The sequence below is a fragment of the Ornithodoros turicata genome, chromosome 1 (assembly GCF_037126465.1).
Source record: "Ornithodoros turicata isolate Travis chromosome 1, ASM3712646v1, whole genome shotgun sequence".
Taxonomy (NCBI): domain Eukaryota; kingdom Metazoa; phylum Arthropoda; class Arachnida; order Ixodida; family Argasidae; genus Ornithodoros; species Ornithodoros turicata.
The window spans coordinates 165,293,110-165,305,616 of record NC_088201.1 but is presented as its reverse complement, the minus strand read 5'-3'; the positions used below and the strand labels follow the sequence as shown (position 1 = coordinate 165,305,616).

General features: G+C 48.2%; 8 non-coding genes across 8 annotated transcripts; all 8 read right to left on the bottom strand.

The window, feature by feature from the left end:
• Nucleotides 1-5,362: 5,362 nt before the first annotated feature.
• Nucleotides 5,363-5,435, bottom strand: Trnav-cac (transfer RNA valine (anticodon CAC)). The gene has a single exon. It is a non-coding gene; the product is annotated as a tRNA-Val (tRNA).
• A 232-nt stretch (nt 5,436-5,667) lies between these two features.
• Trnav-cac (transfer RNA valine (anticodon CAC)) lies at nt 5,668-5,740 on the bottom strand. Its single transcript has one exon. It is a non-coding gene; the product is annotated as a tRNA-Val (tRNA).
• A 232-nt stretch (nt 5,741-5,972) lies between these two features.
• Trnav-cac (transfer RNA valine (anticodon CAC)) lies at nt 5,973-6,045 on the bottom strand. The gene has a single exon. It is a non-coding gene; the product is annotated as a tRNA-Val (tRNA).
• A 232-nt stretch (nt 6,046-6,277) lies between these two features.
• Trnav-cac (transfer RNA valine (anticodon CAC)) lies at nt 6,278-6,350 on the bottom strand. The gene has a single exon. It is a non-coding gene; the product is annotated as a tRNA-Val (tRNA).
• Nucleotides 6,351-6,582: 232 nt separating this feature from the next.
• On the bottom strand, nt 6,583-6,655 carry Trnav-cac (transfer RNA valine (anticodon CAC)). The gene has a single exon. It is a non-coding gene; the product is annotated as a tRNA-Val (tRNA).
• Nucleotides 6,656-11,795: 5,140 nt separating this feature from the next.
• On the bottom strand, nt 11,796-11,868 carry Trnav-cac (transfer RNA valine (anticodon CAC)). The gene has a single exon. It is a non-coding gene; the product is annotated as a tRNA-Val (tRNA).
• Nucleotides 11,869-12,100: 232 nt separating this feature from the next.
• On the bottom strand, nt 12,101-12,173 carry Trnav-cac (transfer RNA valine (anticodon CAC)). The gene has a single exon. It is a non-coding gene; the product is annotated as a tRNA-Val (tRNA).
• A 232-nt stretch (nt 12,174-12,405) lies between these two features.
• On the bottom strand, nt 12,406-12,478 carry Trnav-cac (transfer RNA valine (anticodon CAC)). Its single transcript has one exon. It is a non-coding gene; the product is annotated as a tRNA-Val (tRNA).
• Between the last annotated feature and the right edge of the window lie 29 nt (nt 12,479-12,507).

Genomic DNA, 12,507 nt, shown 5'->3' with positions numbered 1-12,507 from the left:
CATTGTTTTTGCCATTTCTCATTAATCGTCTTTCGTATGACTGAACGCAAGTCTTCAGCTGCCACTTCTGTAAATGCGAGGTCGCCGGACAGTGCCTCGACAGCGGCCTTGTCGGGTTGCTCGTTGCCACGTATACCTACGTGACTTGGCACCCAGCAGAGTGTTAGAGCGAAACCTTTGTTTGTAATTTGGCTGAATAAATGCTGGGCTTGTTGTACGAATGGGTTCTTTTGTTTCCGTAAGCTGCATATCGCTTGTAGACAGCTCAGGGAATCGGTGTACACGACTGATGTATCAGTGTGAGAGTGTAACACATGATTAAAAGCGAGGATCACAGCGTATACCTCTGCACTGAAAATGGAAAAAGTGTTTGGCAGACGGCGAGACACAGCAGACGTGCCTGTGACCATTGCACATGAAACCTTTGAGATCGTTTTAGAGCCATCCGTGTAAAGGGCGACATGGTCTCCAAAACTGTCCTTTAATGATAAGAACTCCTGCTGGAGCACAACTGTAGAAGTTTCTTGCTTTTTATATTTTAATAACGATGTGTTGTGTGTTGGTGGTGGTTGCCATGGGGGAAGCCTCCCACCACTTGCTACTAGAGTCACCCTGCCCTGGTCAGGGAAGCCATAAGCTTCCATTTCCAGGGACAGTCGCATACTAAAAGGAGGAATGACAGAAGGTCTGTTCAAAAACAGCTGCTGGAAACGGGTTTCTGTGGCACAGGCTAGGGCAGGGTGCTGCGGGTAAGATCTCACCTTCATTGCATATGTAGAGGCAAGGTAAAATCTCCGTTTTTCCAGCGACCATTCATTACACTCTGCATACAAGCTTTCAACTGGTGATGTTCGAAAAGCTCCCAACACCAGACGGAGACCCTGGTGGTGAACTGGGTCTAAAATCGCCAGGGCAGACCTCCGTGCAGAGCCATAAACCAAAGACCCGTAGTCAAGCTTTGAGCGAATGACGGAAATATAAACACGACGCAGGACTTCGCGGTCTGCACCCCAAGACCTGTGCGACAAGATCTTGAGTATATTTAAGGCCTTCATTGACTTGACTCTGAGATTTTTTATGTGAGACACGAAATTGAGCTTTTGGTCAAAGATGACACCAAGGAATTTGTGTTCATGCATGACAGTAATATCCTGGCCATTCATTTTGAGTGTGGGCTCAGGAAACACACCCCTCACTCTTGAGAATGGGACACAAACAGTTTTCTCAGGAGAAAACTTGAAACCGTTTTTGGTGGACCAGTCTGAAAGTTTGTTTATGGTGAGCTGGAGCTGTCTCTCACACCTAGAAACGCTTGTGGAAGAACAGGATATTTGAATGTCATCCACATATAAGGAGTACGTGACAGACGGTGGAATTGCATTGACGACAGAGTTCATCTTTACAATAAAGAGTGTTACGCTTAGAACAGACCCCTGCGGGACTCCATTCTCTTGTGTGAACAGGCGGGACTGTACAGTTCCCAGCTGCACCCTAAATGTTCTCCCCTGAAGAAAGTTTGCAACGCAACGGAAGAGCCGACCACGTATCCCAAAAGAGTGTAGGTCACGAAGGATGCCATACCGCCAGGCGGTATCGTACGCCTTTTCGAGGTCGAAAAAGATGGATACACAATGCTGCCGTCTGACAAAGGCCTCCCTAATAACAGTCTCCAAACGTAATAGCTGGTCTGTTGTTGAGCATGCAGTTCTAAAGCCACACTGATATCGGTCTAGGCATTCATTTTCTTCAAGGTAGTACATAAGCCTGCAGTTCACCATACGTTCAAAAGTTTTTCCTAAGCAACTGGTAAGGGCAATAGGCCTGTAACTGCTTGGATTGGAAGGACTTTTCCCTGGTTTTAGCAGTGGAATGATGATCGCCTCCTTCCAGCGGGACGGGAGGCAGCCCTCCTTCCAGAGAGAGTTAAAGAAGCATAGAATGGTTTCTAGCGATGAAGGTGTTAAATGCTGCAGCATAGAGTACGTGATGCGATCTGGCCCTGGAGCTGTCTGTTTTGAAACGCTCAGTGCTCTTAAAAGTTCTGTTATGGTAAAAGGCCTATTGTAAGCGTAGTTGTCGCCAGTACCACATGACAGGGTGCACTTCTCGGCAGAATCCTTGATCTTCAAGAACTCCCGTGTGTAATGAGTAGAAGAGGAAATGTTTTGGAAATGTTCACCTAAGGCGTCAGCCTGGTCTTCGATGCTCTGACACGTGCTTCCATTTATTTGCAGAAGAGGAACAGAGAAGCTCCTGTAGTCGCCTCTGATTTTTTTCAGTCTGTCCCATACAAACTTGGATGGAGTGCTACTATTTAGGGTGGATACGAAATTTTCCCAAGATTGCCGTTTCGCTTGTTGCCGTGTCCACCTTGCCTTCGCACGGGCTCTTTTAAAAGCAAGTAAGTTTGCTTGGGTTGGGTATCGTCTAAACTTACCCCATGCACGGTTCTGCTCCCGTCTGGTGTTCGCACAACCACTCGTCCACCAGGGCTTGCAGCGTCTAGGAAGACGACCTGAAGATTGCGGAATGGATTTAGTGGCTGCGTCAATAATAATGTCTGTAATAATGTCATTTGCTTCATTAATGCCGAGTCCATGGAGTGATTCTGCTGACAGAATGGCTTCTTGTTTAAAGGAGCCCCAATCGGCAAATCGTGTTTTCCAACGGGGTGGTCGGGTAGTGAAGGTAGCTGCCAGTTGATTGAGTTTTAATACAAGAGGGAAGTGGTCGCTACTGTAAGGACTGTCGGCAACTGTCCATGAAATGTCTTGGAATAGAGATGGACTACATAGTGAAATGTCAATAGCTGAGAAAGTCTGTGAAGCCGAATTGACGTGTGTTGCACTCCCTGTGTTGAGAAGGCAGATTGGCAAAGATGTTAGCATTTTCTCTAACATCCTACCTCGTGTGTCAACTTTTGAGCAACCCCACAGAGAATGGTGTGCATTAAAATCTCCAAGCAGAAGAAAAGGCTGTGGCAGCTGTCTGAGAAGGTCTTGAAGTTGCTTTTCTTCAACCTTAGCTGATGGCGGCAGGTACAGAGAACACACCGTCATCACACGGTCAGTGCAAATCTGCACTGCAACAGCCTCAAGATTTGTAGAAAGTTGGACATCTCTCGTGGGAAGTGTTCTGGCCGTGAGAATGGCCACACCTCCGGAAGCACGTGCCGTGTCTGTTCGGTCCTTACGGTAAACGTTCCACCGTCGGAGGTGGAAAGGGGTGTCTGGAACCAAATTTGTTTCTTGGAGACAGAAACAGACAGCATGATGTTTGTCTGCCAAATCATGGACATCATCAAGATTTTTCAGCAAACCCCGGCAGTTCCACTGAATAATGCTCTGAGAACCCATAAGAAATGCACAGAAGAGGAAAAAGAATATGGACTGAACGACTACTCTAGGGCGTAAAGACCTTGTGGAACAACTGTCCATGAATGCGGAGGGATTAAGGAGCTTGTATTCTCGGTGGAGGAACCCTTTGTTGTTGTTCCTTGGCTTTTCCTCCTCGTCCTCGGCCAGCTTTTTTCCCTCTCTGTTCCTTGCCCATGGAAAGACTTGGTAGACTCGAAGACGACTTCTGAGAGCAGCAGTCGTCGTCATCGAGATCCATGCTCTGACTCGTGTTTTGGGACAGGCCCATGGCAATCCCGTCCCAAACGGAAGGGGATGCAACAACCTCCTCTGAGGTTAACATTGCATCTCCCTGGCTGTTCGTCTGAGAGGCCACTGGAGGAGAACCCTCAGTGTCCCTCTCTTTGTGTTGGGGAGTGTGGAGGGGAGCCCCAGAGGTCTGGGTCTCCACCGATACTCTGAGTGGTGCCACTCCCCTGCGCACCACATCAGAGAAGGTTCCTTTCTTCTGGAACGCCAATTGTGCCTTTGCTGCACTGTATGTAATATTTTGCTCAGTTTTCAGCTTGAGGATCTGTTTCTCCTCCTTCCAACAAGGACATGATCTGGAGTAAACAGGGTGGTTACCCTTGCAATTGGCACACTGAAAATCATTGCTGCACGACTCTGACGAATGGTCTTTGCCGGAGCACTTAGCACAGACGGGCTGCCCACGGCATACCTGAGAACCGTGGCCAAACCGCTGGCACTTGTAACAGCGACTCGGATTGGGGATGTAAGCCCTCACATTGCAACTGAGGTAACCGGCCTTGATTGTGTCTGGCAGCTTGTGGAGCTTGAAAGAAAGGATTATGTGCTTTGTTGGGATTTCTTTCCCATCCCTACGCATGACTATTCGCTTTACAGCTACCACACCGTGCTGTTGTAAGCCTTCTTGAAGTTCCGATTCCGAGCAGTCAAGAAGGTCGCTCTCAGAAATTACTCCTTTAACAATGTTGAGACTCCGGTGTGAACTTACTGTGACAGATATCCCATTGACGCTTGTCAGTGAAAGAAGTGCACTGCTTTGCTCTCGCTTTTCAACGTGGACTTGGATATCTCCAGAGCCCAGTTTCTTGGCATTGTATTCTTTACCTATCAGCTGTTCAAGTGCTTTCGCTATTACAAAAGGAGATACCTTTGACAGTGGTTTTGTGTCGTCATTCGAATGGACAACCAGAAACATTGCAAACCATGGTTCGGGTGTTGAGGTATTTAGATCAATTTGCTGGTACTCGGTGCGGAACCGTTTCCGATTCCGATCTCGGGGTTTTAAGGAAGAGGAAGCCATAAAGGTGACAATACAATTCGATGCAAGGGTCCTGCCGCCCACCACGGAGCCCAACCAGGGGACCGCGTTTGACGCAGTAGCAGGTACGCCTACACTATACCCAAGTGCAGCTTCTGGAGAGTGAAAGACTGCCCAAGGTTGACCCTTGCCGCCAAAGAAGGTGAAAAGAGGAAAAGGAGAGAAAGAAGGAGACCAAGGAAGAGAAAGTGATGAAAAGGGAGATGGCGACTAGCTGAATAATCCTGGCCGGGCCTTCCAGGACCACCCGACTATGGGAAGCAAGGGCCAAAGCGGTGTGTTGTTTTCCCGGAGGGGCCCCGAAGGGTCCAAACCAACCTCCGAGTCCACTCAACCGCCAGGATCCCCGTTTCCCCAGACACGGGAAAGCCACGCACATCTATACGTGGGGGTCTCCCTCCGGCGGCGACCCAACCGTCAGTGCAGGAGGGGGCTACTGCGGCTGCTGCCGGGCGGTGGGGGCGCCATGTTCCCGACGCCGGGTAATCAATGAGAGTTGGTTCCATTTGCTAACGATACGTATCCCACGTGGCTTATACAGGAGGAACCACGTGTGAATGGTTGTGTTTATTCTCACACGAGCAGATTTTTTCTTTCATTCCCTAGGTATGCGTCGAACGAAACTACCCGCGCAAGGACAAAAACACTACTGCGTACCTGTTTCCGCTCGGGATCGAACCGAGGACCTTGTGCGTGTGAAGCACACGTGATAACCACTACACCACGGAAACGATGTAAGACTACCTGCCACATGTCTTAGGACAGTTCTTTTCATCTCCGAGGAAAGCTAATCAATGAGAGTTGGTTCCATTTGCTAACGATACGTATCCCACGTGGCTTATACAGGAGGAACCACGTGTGAATGGTTGTGTTTATTCTCACACGAGCAGATTTTTTCTTTCATTCCCTAGGTATGCGTCGAACGAAACTACCCGCGCAAGGACAAAAACACTACTGCGTACCTGTTTCCGCTCGGGATCGAACCGAGGACCTTGTGCGTGTGAAGCACACGTGATAACCACTACACCACGGAAACGATTTAATACTATCTGCCACATGTCTTAGGACAGTTCTTTTCATCTCCGAGGAAAGCTAATCAATGAGAGTTGGTTCCATTTGCTAACGATACGTATCCCACGTGGCTTATACAGGAGGAACCACGTGTGAATGGTTGTGTTTATTCTCAAACGAGCAGATTTTTTCTGTCATTCCCTAGGTATGCGTCGAACGAAACTACCCGCGCAAGGACAAAAACACTACTGCGTACCTGTTTCCGCTCGGGATCGAACCGAGGACCTTGTGCGTGTGAAGCACACGTGATAACCACTACACCACGGAAACGATTTAATACTATCTGCCACATGTCTTAGGACAGTTCTTTTCATCTCCGAGGAAAGCTAATCAATGAGAGTTGGTTCCATTTGCTAACGATACGTATCCCACGTGGCTTATACAGGAGGAACCACGTGTGAATGGTTGTGTTTATTCTCACACGAGAAGATTTTTTCTTTCATTCCCTAGGTATGCGTCGAACGAAACTACCCGCGCAAGGACAAAAACACTACTGCGTACCTATTTCCGCTCGGGATCGAACCGAGGACCTTGTGCGTGTGAAGCACACGTGATCACCACTACACCACGGAAACGATGTAAGACTACCTGCCACATGTCTTAGGACAGTTCTTTTCATCTCCGAGGAAAGCTAATCAATGAGAGTTGGTTCCATTTGCTAACGATACGTATCCCACGTGGCTTATACAGGAGGAACCACGTGTGAATGGTTGTGTTTATTCTCACACGAGCAGATTTTTTCTTTCATTCCCTAGGTATGCGTCGAACGAAAATACCCGCGCAAGGGCAAAAACACTACTGCGTACCTGTTTCCGCTCGGGATCGAACGGAGGACCTTGTGCGTGTGAAGCACACGTGATAACCACTACACCACGGAAACGATTTTTTTTTCTTTTCCACCTTTATTTTTCAGAGCTTACTACTCTGAGTCACGTCGACTCAATACCTCACAATACCATACACAATACGACAAAATCACAGAGAATACGATGTTTCTCCTCTATACCGGACACGTTAATAACACAATTTCTACAAAACATTCAGCCTTTCGCAGACTGTATCTAACCACTCAGGCACTTCTAAGAGCTGAGTACAAGCTAACTTTACCTGCAGTAGTTCGGCTTTGAAATATTTCATAGGAGGAAACAAGGGCTCTTCGTTCCTATCGGCCATACGAAGCTTCCACAAACAGTACATGGCAACAAGAAGAACGATATCGTATCTCACATTTTCACCGGGGCGTAATGGGAGGAAGCGGATAGTGTGAGGATTAAGCGAAAGACGGCGCTTAAGGACTTTGAACTGTAAGTCATCCCAAAAGAATAAAGCTTCTGTGCAGTCCAGAAAAAGGTGATCGACAGTCTCGGGCGTGTTGCAAAATCTGCAATTCACGGACCACGGAACATAGAATCCCTTCTGTTGAAGCCAAGCTTTCACGGGCAGTGTGGACGTGTGTAATTTAAAGAAAAATGACTTCATGTTGGGCTTGACCGGCATCTTCCTGACTCTGCACAATACATCCGTGCCGTGCCATCCGGAGGGGATTTGACGGTAGATGGGCACAGGAAAGAGTACATCGAGAAGATGAGCTACCAACGTTTTCTTGGCGACAGAAAAGAGGTACTCTAAGCTGAATCTAGCCTTCAAGAAGTTTAGGCTCTCGACAACCTCTTTGTAGAACCCGCTTAAGCGTAGACTTTCTTCGTGAAACCCAACATATATATCGGGAATGTAGTTGTACGCAAGGGCCCGCTTGATGGTTTCCAGAATCGGGTGTGAACTCTGCCTATAAAAAAACAGTCTCATGACGAGTTGCTTGATGTAGAGATGCTGTAAGCCTAGTCCGCCGTCCTTGACTTTCTTGAACAGGTTTTTTCTTCGCATCCTTTCGAACGTTGAACACCATATTGTGGTGGCAAATATGCGATGACAACGATGTATAATTTTGCGGGAGCATTGCAGGACTTGCAAGAGGTAAATCAGCTTAGCGGCCAGAAAAACATTGCACACAGAAGCTCGTTGAAACATTGAGAGATCTTGTTTTTTCCAGGTCGAAGCATGTGTCCTAATGTTTTGTAATCGCTCCGACCACAAGGAGGTCGTGTTACAACTTTTGTCTAACGGGACCCCAAGGTAGCAAGGACCACGGGTTTGCCACTGAACGCCACAAAAGAATTCCGGGGCTGTTCCCCATTGACCGCACCATATCCCCAGAGATTTGTCCTTGTTTAGACGTGCCCCAGAGACTTGACCAAACACATGAAGTTCGTGAATAACTTTGACGACACTTGGCTTGTCTGTCACGAGAAACGCAAGGTCATCCGCGTACGCCACGACCTTCACCACAGCGTCGCGAAGCTCGAAACCACGTATGTCATCACGTGAGATGATACGCTGGCATAACGGCTCAAGGTATAGATCAAATAGTAGGGACGACATGGGACAGCCTTGTCGTACTGAAGCTCGAAGGGGCACTGGCGCGGTAAGAGTGCCGTTAATTACCAGGCTCGTTGCAACCTGTTCATAGCACAACTTGATTCGGCTTACGAACTTGTCTCCCATGTTGACGTAATGCAAGAGCGAAAACAAATAATCGTGACACACCCGATCAAAAGCCTTAGAGAGGTCCACTTGCAGCAGGGCTACATGACTTCCTTCAAATCGACACCAGTCTAGAACTGAGCGGACAACATGGATGTTTGTTTGTATGGTCCTGTTCCTGATTGCGCATGTCTGATGATCGCCAACAAGTTGTGTCACCACAAGCTGGAGCCTGGCAGCAAGTACTTTGGCATACACCTTATAGTCCACATTACAGAGTGTGATAGGCCGATAATCGGTCACCTTGGGTAACCGTGTCTCCGCCACTTTTTTGGGTATGAGCACAGTATGGGACCTTCGAAAACTGTGCGAGAAGATCCCGTTAGTCTCAGCTTCCGCGTAGACGCATTGTAGAATGGGCACCAGCAGGTCCACGTACCGCTTGTAGAACTCAGCTCCCAAGCCATCAGGTCCAGGAGAACGGTTAAAATTCAAACTCTGTATTGCAGAATGGATTTCCGCCTCTGTAATTTCAGCGTCCAGGACATCTTTCTCTTGCTCGTTTAACTTGGGCATATGAGAGAGAAACGACTGGATCAAATCGTCGTCCACCGTGGCAGTTGGCCTCCCAAACAGGTTCTCATAGTAGTCAACAAATATTTGTTTCATGCGTTCAAGGTCTGTGACAACATGTCCTTGGTCCACCAACCGCGTGATGAGTCGAGAGCCGGTGTGCTTACGCTCTCCTGCTCCATGACTTTTAGACGCGGTCATATCCGGCAAAAACCTCTTCGTTCTCGATCGTACCCTCGCGCCTTCATACCGATTGTTGTTGAAAAGTTCAAGACGGAGACGAATCTCATTTAAATCTTCCAAGAACGTCCCAGGGTTATCTGCTTCCAGTCTTGTGAGTTCTTGTTGTGCTTCCTTTAACATGTTCTCTTCATACATTTCTAGGTAGGCTAGCACGTTACTTCTCTCTATTGCAAAGGCTCTCACGTCTTGTTTGAATGTTTCCCATTTAGCAGCCCAATTTCGCGGGTCATGTTGAAGCCGTGAAAGATTGGCCACCACGCGCTCATCAAAAACTGGATCTTGGAGCAACCTAACGTTCATCTTCCACAACTTCCATGACCTGGGGCTGCCCAGCCGAGGAGGGCGACACCCAATAGCGACCTTCACGAGGCAGTGATCAGTAAAATAAACAGGGTGCACTTCGTACTCACACACCGTATTCCACTGAGCGACAGAAAGATAAATACGATCCAATCGTGCGTGCGATGTACCTTGAAAGTGAGTGTATCTTATCACTGGCTGTGTGCTGTATTCGCAGGCATCTCTTAAACCATAATCACGTGCTATTCGCTGCAGACACTCGGCACTGCGGTCCTTCGCTTGAGAGGCAACGCTCCGGTCACTAGTTGACAGCACGCAGTTAAAGTCCCCTAAAACGACCAGGTTACCACGGGCTTGCAAATATTGCGTTAAGGATTCGAAGTACGCACACCTTAAGGTTGCATCATTGGGAGCATAGATAACTAGAATCCTCCAAGGCGTTCTGTCAATAAGGATATCAAACATCACAGCCCTGGCGTCGTTGTCCACCGCGTGATAAACATGAGTGTAGCCTAGGCGTTTTCGCACGAGAAGGAGAATACCTGCTGAGTAGCCCACAGCCTCACTAACAACAACGTCGAACTCATCGAGAAAATACTGGGATAACATCTGCTCAGTGTTTTCCGGAGAACCTAGTTTTGTTTCTTGGAGTGCGAAAAAGTCGACATGTGGGAAGCTGTCAAGGAGTCTTTTCAGTTGATACTGTCGCTTTTTGGTATTCAAACCCCTGACGTTAAGCGTGGTAAATGTAAGTTGTGGAGGCGTCATTAGGAGAGTGGGGAAGCGTACATGCAGGATGGGCAAACAAGAGGAGTGAGTTCGTAGCAGTAGACTTACCGCGCTTGAAGAAGTCAAACTGCACAGTCACAAGAACCGAGTCTTAAAACAAGGTAAACGTACAATGCAACAACACACAACAGCACAATGTGACAACATGTCAGCACAGCAAACAGCACTATTCCGACTGAAAGCCGACATCGTCGAGGGCAGAGTGCCCCACTTCGACAATCTTGACGGGCAATGTCGCCGGAGGTGATCTTCTACCCTTCTTCCTTCTCGGGGTTACCCATTGATCGTTATCATCGTCTTCTACGCGGGTCTCGGCCCAGTTGTTGCAATTTCCACCTTCCAGGACTGGGACTTGTGAAATACCATCTCCTGGTGCTGGGTGTGGTTCCGACGAGGACGGACATCCATTTTCCACCAACTTCTGAGGCTGACTCACTGAGAGGGGGGCCGACGATGTCGGCTGAGGCAGAGCAGCGGGCTGAAGCGGAGCACTGGGTACACAAGGCGACGGATTGCTGTCGGCATCGTCATCAAGTTCTATGTCCATCTGATCGCCGTGGCTGGTGTGTTGACGAACCTGAGACGCATAGGTCATGACACATTCATCATCCGCATGGCCAAAGCGACGACAAACCTTGCACCACGGGGTGTGGCACTGCTTCCGAATATGGCCGACTGCTTTGCACCGCAGACACAGGGGTGGCCTACCTGGGACGGCAACTAGAATCTGACATCCGGCGATAAACATCTGATGCGGCAAGTTATCTGCCGTTACACCACGCTTCAAAGTAATAAACATCTGTCGAGTGGTCGTCTCAGCGCCCTCAAAGAAAGAGTCTCTCCACCGTTCTCGAGTGATATTCTTCACAACACCAAAACGGTCTAAAGCAGCCTCAACAGCTTCGTCAGGTACATGCTGCGGAAGCCAATGTAGCTTGATTTGAAGCTCTTTTTTGTGGGGGTCCAGAATGACGCAGCGTTTCCCTTTTACTGTCACTTCCCCAAGGGTTAGCAACTCGTCCCTCGCAGCCACATTATCGAACGTCAGGGCCCACAGATGATTGTATACGAAGGGACCAACTGATGTAACCTGACTCCGGTTCACTTTGTCCTTGAGTGCATCACTAAAATGACCAATGTTGTACGGTCGCCCAGCGGGGTCCGCGTGTAGGAAAACTGTATTCAAGGCAACAGTACCTGAAGGAATCATTGGCAGAACAAATTTATATCCATCATCCCGGCTAGGCCTAGCCGTAGAAGCCGCTCGATCAGAGCACATATTTCTTGCGTCCGGCCGACTCGCACGAGCTCGCAAAAAAAAAAAAAAAAAAAAAACGGAAACGATGTAATGCTACCTGCCACGCGTCTTAGGATGGTTCTTTTCATCTCCGAGGAAAGCTAATCAATGAGAATTGAATGAATTTGCTAACGATATGTATCCCACATGGTTTATACAGCAGGAACCATGTGTGAATCATTGTGTTTTTTTTCACACGAACAGATTCGTTGTTTCATTCCCTACGCATGCGTCGAACGAAAATACCCGCGCTAGGACAAAAACGCTACTGGGTACCTGTTTCTGCTCGGGATCGAACCGACGACCTTGTGCGTGTGAAGCACACATGATAACCACTACACCACGGAAACGATTTAATGCTACCTGCCACGCGTCTTAGGATGGTTCTTTTCATCTCTGAGGAAAGCTAGTCAACGAGAATTGAATGAATTTGCTAACGATATGTATTCCACGTGGTTTATACAGCAGGAACCATGTGTGAATCATTCTGTTTATTTTCACACGAACAGATTCGTTGTTTCATTCCCTACGCATGCGTCGAACGAAAATACCCGCGCTAGGACAAAAACGCTACTGGGTACCTGTTTCCGCTCGGGACCGAACCGAGGACCTTGTGCGAGTGAAGCACACGTGATAACCACTACACCACGGAAACGATGTAATGCTACCTGCCACGCGTCCTAGGATGGTTCTTTTCATCTCCGACGAAAGCTAATCAACGAGAATTGAATGAATTTGCTAAGGATATGTATCCCACGTGGTTTATACAGCAGGAACCATGTGTGAATCATTCTGTTTATTTTCACACGAGCAGATTCGTTGGTTCATTCCCTACGCATGCGTCGAACGAAAATACCCGCGCTAGGACAAAAACGCTACTGGGTACCTGTTTCCGCTCGGGATCGAACCGAGGACCTTGTGCGTGTGAAGCACACGTGATAACCACTACACCACGGAAACGATGTAATGCTACCTGCCACGCGTCCTAG